A 7,688-nucleotide genomic window follows, 5' to 3' on the forward strand; every position below is an offset into this window, starting at 1 on the left:
TTTATTTTATCATCCAGGAGAAGTTGGACATGCATTTCCTTACTAGAGAGAGAGGGAAGTAAATAAAGTGGTTTCATATTATCTGTGTACAATTTTATTAACTAGAAGCATCTGTTTTAACTGAAATATGGACCTGCATATTCATCTTGTTCATTAGCAGCATTGAGACTGACTCATATTGTCTTAATGAGAAATCTGCTTCCTATCCCAGAGCTCTAAGTCCACAGACTTTAATTAAAGTGATAGATTAATCCCCTGCCTCCTCATGACCAATCTTTTCCATGTGGTGAGTAAAGAGCCATTGGTGTAACCAGGAAACACAGACAAAGTGTAGAACATAAGAATGGCCATACTGGGTCAGACCAAAGGTCTATCTAGCCCAGTATTCTGTCTTTTGACATTGGCCAATGCCAAGTTCCCCAGAGGGAATGAACAGAACAGGTAATCATCAAGTGATCCATTCCCTGTCGCTCATTCCCAGCCTCTGGCAAACAGAGGCTAGGGACACCATCCCTGCCCATCCTGGCTAATAGCCATTAATGGACCTATCCTCCATGAATTTATCTAGTTCTTTTTTGAACCCTGTTATTGTTATAGTCTTGGCCTTCACAACATCCTCTGGCAAGGAGTTCCACAGGTTGACTGTGTGCTGTGTGAAAAAATACTTCCTTTTGTTTGTTTTAAACCTGCTGCCTATTAATTTCACTTGGTGGCCCCTAGTTCTTGTGTTATGAATAGTTGAAGGTTATGGTAAAACACCCTATTTTGTAGCACTTTGTTTTAATTTTGCTAGTTATATTGTATGTGTGCATCAGCAGGTCTTCTTCCCTTTTTTGAATGATACTGCTAGGAGCCAATAATATTTCCCCTTAAAAAACTAGGTCTTTGCAGCTGCCGCTTAGTAATCCTTGAATCCAGCTGAGCCAGTTTCAGGGAGCTGGTAAAATCTGGAATATGGTTCATTACTATGCTTCATCAAGACAAGAATTTCCCTGATTAATAGACGCATAGACTTTAAGGTTAAAGGGGACCGTCATGATCCTCTAGTCTGACCTCCTGCACGTTGCAGGCCATAGAACCTCACCACTCCACTCCTGTAATAAACCCCTAAACTGTGGCTGAGTTACTGAAGTCCTCAAATCATGATTTAAAAATTTCAAGTTACAGAGAATCCACCATTTACCCTAGTTTAAACCTGCAGGTGACCCGTGCCCTATGCTACAAAGGAAGGCAAACCTCCCCCAAGGTCTCTGCCAATCTGACCTGGGGGAAAATTCCTTCCTGCTCCAAATATGGCGATTACATAGGCCCTGAGCATGTGCGCAAGACCTACTAGTCAGATACCTGGGAAATAATTCTCTGTAGTAACTCAGTCCTCCCCATCACCAGCTGTGTTTGTTAAAGCTCCTAGCATATCTCTTGTCACTTCTCTGCTTTTGCCACCTGATGAGAAAGGATATTCGGTGAGTAAAATTCATTCCTGTGTGCAGAGTTTACTCAAGACCGAGGCACCATTTAAGCCTCAGATGTATGTAGGACCCATTGCACAGGGGTAAATTTCACCATTTTATTATTTATATGCTGCTGCAAGTATACTGATCACTCTATATGATACACCCAAACCAGGTCCCTGCCAAGTCTAATACAAACAAACCCAGTATTTAGGACAACAGCTGAAGCATGGGAAGGTGCAGAGACCTGTAGGTGAGGCAAGAGCAGGACAGTAGCATCTTCAAGAGAAAAGGAAATCAGAAGGGGAGGGGAGGTCCTTGATGCACAGGAAATGGGAGGGTGTTCTAAAAGTGTGCATCCATGGGGTAGGAAGGGTCAGAGAAAGTCTGAAGCCAGGAATGGGAGATGGAGACAGAAGAAGTACTTAGCAAAAAGAGATGAAGAAAAGCCTAGGGAGCGAGAGGGGGCATGAGAGACATAGTTACAGCGCCTCCGGGGTGTTGTTTTTTTGGAAGTAAAAGGCAGTAATAGGGATAATTGAATTATGACTGAAAATCTAGCTAGTGCAGCTGAAGCACTTAACTCTCCTTCCTCATAGTTCTGAAAAGCTGGATGTGATTATCTTAGTGAACAGTCCAGCATAATGAGGTTTACTGGATGTTTCACTGTGCATTGTAATTCTCTTGTTTTGCTGAGACTGACTGCTGTGAGTCATGACAGCAATGTGCAGAACAAGGATATGAGAGGAAATATGGCCCTGTGGTGAGGGCAATAGCCTGGGATTTGGGACCCATGTTCAATTCCCTGCTTTGCCGCAGGTTTCTCGGGCAAGTCGCTTGATCTCTCTATTTGCCTATGGTACAACCGTAATGGGGGCCATATAAGTTGCTTAGCTCTATAGACAGCATGTTGTACTCACTCTGAAGACTCCTGTTCTCTGCATGGTGGGTAGATACCGGTAGGCTTGGACCTCACTGCTGTTCTCCATTGTTCAGATGTAGTAGGCCTGATTATGTACTTTTCCTATGCTGGTGAAAAATCTGGAGTGATTCTCTTGAACTGGAGCTACTCCAGTGTAAGTGGGATCAGAATCAGAATTCAAGCCACTTTGGCCAGCCCCTCCAGACTTATGCTGAATGCATCTCATCTGATCTGGAGAATCTATCCTGTTTACACTGGTGTAATAAAGATCAGAATTGGGCCCTAACCTGCCATTATTTTTTAATTTAGGCTCTTCAAAAAATCATCCATTGTGAAATTGGCTTATACAGGAACTGACACTGTTGAAAAGCTTTGGTACGTGGTGCATTTTGGTATAAAACTGCAGTGTTTCATCTGTCCTCAAATTGCCTAGAACAGTGGTTCCCAAACTTGTTCCACCACTTGTGCAGGCCCCTGGTGGGCCGGGCCGGTTTGTTTACCTGCTGCGTCCACAGGTTTGGCCAATCGCGGCTCCATGTTGCCCTTTTTTCTTATCTAGAAGTGCTGGATACATTTCAGTCTTTTTCCTGTTTGGAATCAGTAAGTGTTAGTCCTTCCTACATCAATTGATTCAGCAATTGTGAGCTCATCACACAGAGCTGACAAACAGCCACTACAGTTCCAGGAGGTTTTATTTTAAATGACTTTTCCTTTGGGTTATCTATGGAAATGTGGTATCTTGCATAACAATCTGCTAGGCAGAGGCCTGGCTGCAAGATCAATTAGGGACCAAGCTGTCTTATGTCCTTCAATATGTGAATATTTCCCATAGCAGACTCTATACTGGGGACAAGTGCCCAGGTTTGTTTTGTTTTTGTTTTTTAAGTAGAGGATCCATTCGATTCTAAAGAAATTTTGCCGGAAACTTGCCTCCAGTGACTCCCTGAGCAAGACATAAATAGGATAAGTTGTAGGTCACACATTCCTGCAGGCAAGCTCAGATTCTGCAGTCTTCCTCTTGTTATGTTTATCCTCTTTCGAGTGTGTGTTGTCCCCTCACTTCCCCCCTAACCCTCTCCAGCTGTACCAAACTGCCACTCTGTCTCTGGTTTCATTCACTCCTCTGGCTGCTTTAATTTTCCTTTATTGATACACTGAGAGTTTCTGTTTCCAGGATGTCTGAAATCTGGAGATGTATCTATGACTGAATGTGGACACTGGGGTGCTTGACTCTTCTCTTCTCCCCTTGTTTAACTCCATTGACTTCAAAAGGAATTGCCCCAGATGTATTGTTGGGTAAGCCAGAACAGAATCAAACCCTGCTGTTTGAATACAAACTCAAACTCTGATGGTCAGTGGTAGATCAGGTGCTAAATGCTCACCTTTTCAGGAAATGCACATGTTCCTACAACCAAATACCTAGTTCGCTTATCAAGTCCAGCTCTGGGGAATCAGTGAAGAAGTAGTTCCTTCCAGTAGCACCATCTGAGGATCTGGCCCATTGTTAATTTATACTTCAGCATTAATAAACAGGCATTTTATTTGTTCTGAATAAAATGTCGTAGGCTGTTCTGATGAATGTAATTCAATTTGCTGTGAATATTGCAGCATCCCTTTTCATACATGTTAAGGCCAAAAAGGGCCATTGTGATCATCTAGTCTGATCTCCTGCAGAACACAGGCCAGAGATTTCACCAGTGATTCCTGTATCAAGTCCAAAGCTTCTGGCTGGGCTAGAGCATATCTTTTAGAAATGCTTTGTCTTTCTAGCCTATTCCTTGATGTAGATATCCTAGACAGAAGGACAGATTAATAAAACCAGCCTGCCTGAGGTAAGGAAATACTTCAAGTGTTCAAGCTGCACTTACATTAATTTTTCACAGCTGACTAAGGTAAGCATGTATTATTTCAATGAAACGTGGTGTGTAAACAGATTAATAAAATGGTGTTTGGATTTTTTAAATTGGTTTTTGAAGTTCATCAACTCTGATTGTAATCAAATTCTTCCTTGGACAGTATGTAGATCTTTATTATAACATCACTAATAGCCACTGCAAAGATGAACGATCTCAGAAAAGATCTCTACAAACTTTCACATTAAGTGATGTGTACAGCTGAACCACAAAAATAACTGACTTTCCCAGGCTGAATGTATCTGTGAAAAGGAAATCTGGAAAGGAGTGTCCATTGCTAAATGTAATTTGAAAAAAACAAACTGGGATTCTTGTAAAGAGCTTTGATACACTCTCGGGAATAGCTGCTGCTGTTACTTCTGCTTTTAGGATAGTTCTTAATTATTATATTAGTCAAGTTCATGTTCTAGTGCACATCCTCAGAGTGTAGAACAATCCCGCAGACAAACGAAGTGGAGGGAAGATCTGTGATGTTGCTCCAAACAAATCACCTAAGAAGAGAGGACTTGTAGATCAGATAGTACTTATTGAGACGGGATTATTTTGCAGAAGGTGGCATTTTTTTGGAGCTTTTGTAAGTCTTTGCATGTATATTTGAATAGCATACTTGTGCATTGTTTGTAAATTACCCGTTGGTATTTATCACTAGATGTGGTTCGAATGGAGTCTCTTATAAGCAATATTTTCTTTTATCTGGTTGTTGTATAGGATTGAATTTTGATATACACTGGATTAGAAGAGCCCAAATTAGGTACATTTTATCCGGATAGCACATGAGAAATTTAAAGACAAAATATCTTTCCAGTGAATTTTGAAGTCTCTGTGGAAGATTTTACATCTTGCAAATTCAGACCTGTATGAGGCTGAGTAGTTTTCCTATCGTTATTGCAGTTTCTACCAAGCGTTTTTAAAACTAAAGCTTTTGGAATGATGAAAACAGGATTATGGCGTATTGATAAGCCAGTGAGAGAAAGGTCATTGTGCCGCTGCCTATACGGTACCTGTTCTGTGGAGAAATAAAGGTCTCCAGGTTCCAGTCTGGCATTTTTTGCCAGATGTGCATTCGCTTAAAGGAGACACCCCCCTCTTCCCCGAAAAAAACCCAACCCCAAACCAAAACCCCATGATTATTTTGTTTGCCAGTGTTTTTCATTCATTCTTTAAACCCACGGTTGATTATTTCAGGGAACATTTTATAGTTCTTAAGTATTTTAATATCAAACTGTAAATGAAAAGGTTTTTTTTTGTTTTCAGTTGTTTGTTTGTTTTTTGCATTATTTCTTGTTTGCAGAATCATTTTAAGATATTAGGAAAATTTCTTTTCTATTTATTTCAATTTATTTTTGTGAGGGACCCACAAAACTGGAAATTTAAGTAAAAATGTACCCCACAGCTAAATTATGGTAGATGTCATTTTAACAGTTTCTATTTTTGTTTTATGGTTGATGCTGTAAATGTATATTTATGAATATTTTAAGAATTTGTTCGATACATATTGTGTAAGGTTATTGAAAAGTCAAACCAACAACAACATTCTCATTGCATGTTTACTTACATAGAAAATTGTACAGGTGCCATTGATTTAGAGGTTAATGAATCCTACTGAACTGAAGATCCTGGTACAACTTTACCTGTGGTCTTGCTAACTCGCCTCCATAAGCACGTTTGAGGTCACTGGTCAGCTATTGCTTGTATACATAGTAATTCTTAGCATGAAGGTCTGTTTATAGCTGAGGAGGGCACTTGCTGTTGCAGGATTTCAAAAACCCTTATTTTCAAAGCATTAGATTTTCCAGACAATTTGGGATTTCAGGAAATGTTTCGTAAGAGGACATTCCACACACTCTCAAATCTGGCTGGGTCAAAGTTCAAAAGGGGTACAGTGAAATGCTTTCTCTACTTCTGATCCTCCAGAGTATTTTACATCTAATAATGATATGAACAGTAGTTCCTACCTGCATGTCATGTTCGCCTCGATGTATCAGTGTTTGCCCCATTTCCTCTTGATCACACTGCATGTACACTTGGCTGTTTAAAACACTTTAATAAGAAAACAGTCTAGAAACAATCTTAATTTTAGCATGACAAGGTGGATGAGGTAATATATTTTATTGGACCAATTTCTGTCCAATAAAAGATGTTACCTCACCCATCTTGTCTCTCTAATATCCTGGGACCATCACGGCAACAACAACCCTTCATTTTAGCATATCTGTTGTAATTGTAAATCAAACACGATCAAAGTGCTGGCCTTCTGAATATTACTCATCTACAGTAACCTGTCCTTTTTTGCTTTCTTAGTATCCCTGAGATGACTATCAGCTTCCAAGGTCCACCTGTCTAGTGGCTATCTTACTGGAACCGGTTCTCCAGTCTTTTACGCCAATTAGACATCACTGTGACTCCACTGAAGTCAGTAGGTGGTAATTTCCCATGTTAGCCAAACGTCTCTTTGCTACTATATGGCTGAGATGCAGCCCTCATGCACAAAGACATTGGTTGAGGCCCAGTTCACTGGCTAATAGATCAACATTTGGAGTAATATCCTTAACCTCTACCCAGAAAAGACTAATTACTACCCCTCTAGTTATGTGCTCCATTCACAACAACTTAGCGTCTTCTTTCAGTCCTGTCCTCCAAATCTCTCTCAGCAACATCTGACATTTCAAACTTGCTGGACACCTGTTTCATTCATTTCTTTAGCACACCTCCTTTCTCCATTCCTTTCTCATCTGCTCTCCCTAGTGTCAGCTCCTTACTTTGTCCTGCTTCTCTTGATTGATGCTTATCTGAAACTAACACAACTTTCCCTCTCCCCTTCTTGTATCCCCTGACTCTCTTCAGATGGGCAAAGGGAGAATAAGAGAGCTTGTTTGTGGTGGATGCCATGGACCTGATTCTGCTGTTACTTAACAACTGGTGCAACTCCTTTCATATAAATGTGTTACTCCCGATTTACCCTGGTCTGAGAGCAGAATGAGCCTTGTTGTTGCCAAACAGAGAAATTTACTCTGAGCTTTAATCATTCATGTGCAAAGAGGTGTGAGTTGTTTTCTTCTTGCCAGGGATCTATGATAATCTGAGGTGATGTAGTTTGCTCCTATGATCCTGTGTAAAATTTTACTCCTGGGGGAATTCTCCACCATTGTGCAGTGAAGAATTTTGCAGAAATTGAACACGCACGCAGAATTTTCTATCCCCCACCAAAATGGACTGCAGTACTGCTAGCAGCCACTAGGGGCCACTGGACTCGGCAGAGCCCAGCTTGCACATAGAAGACACTGCTGGAGGGAGGAAGAGGGAGTTAGAGGGTTTCTGGCAGCGGCAGTTCCCTGCATGCCCTGAGGGAAGGAGAGGGCGGTGTGCAGGAAACTCTGTGCAAGCCTGGGACCAAGCATCAAG

The sequence above is a fragment of the Natator depressus genome, chromosome 17 (genome assembly GCF_965152275.1).
Source record: "Natator depressus isolate rNatDep1 chromosome 17, rNatDep2.hap1, whole genome shotgun sequence".
Lineage (NCBI taxonomy): Eukaryota > Metazoa > Chordata > Testudines > Cheloniidae > Natator > Natator depressus.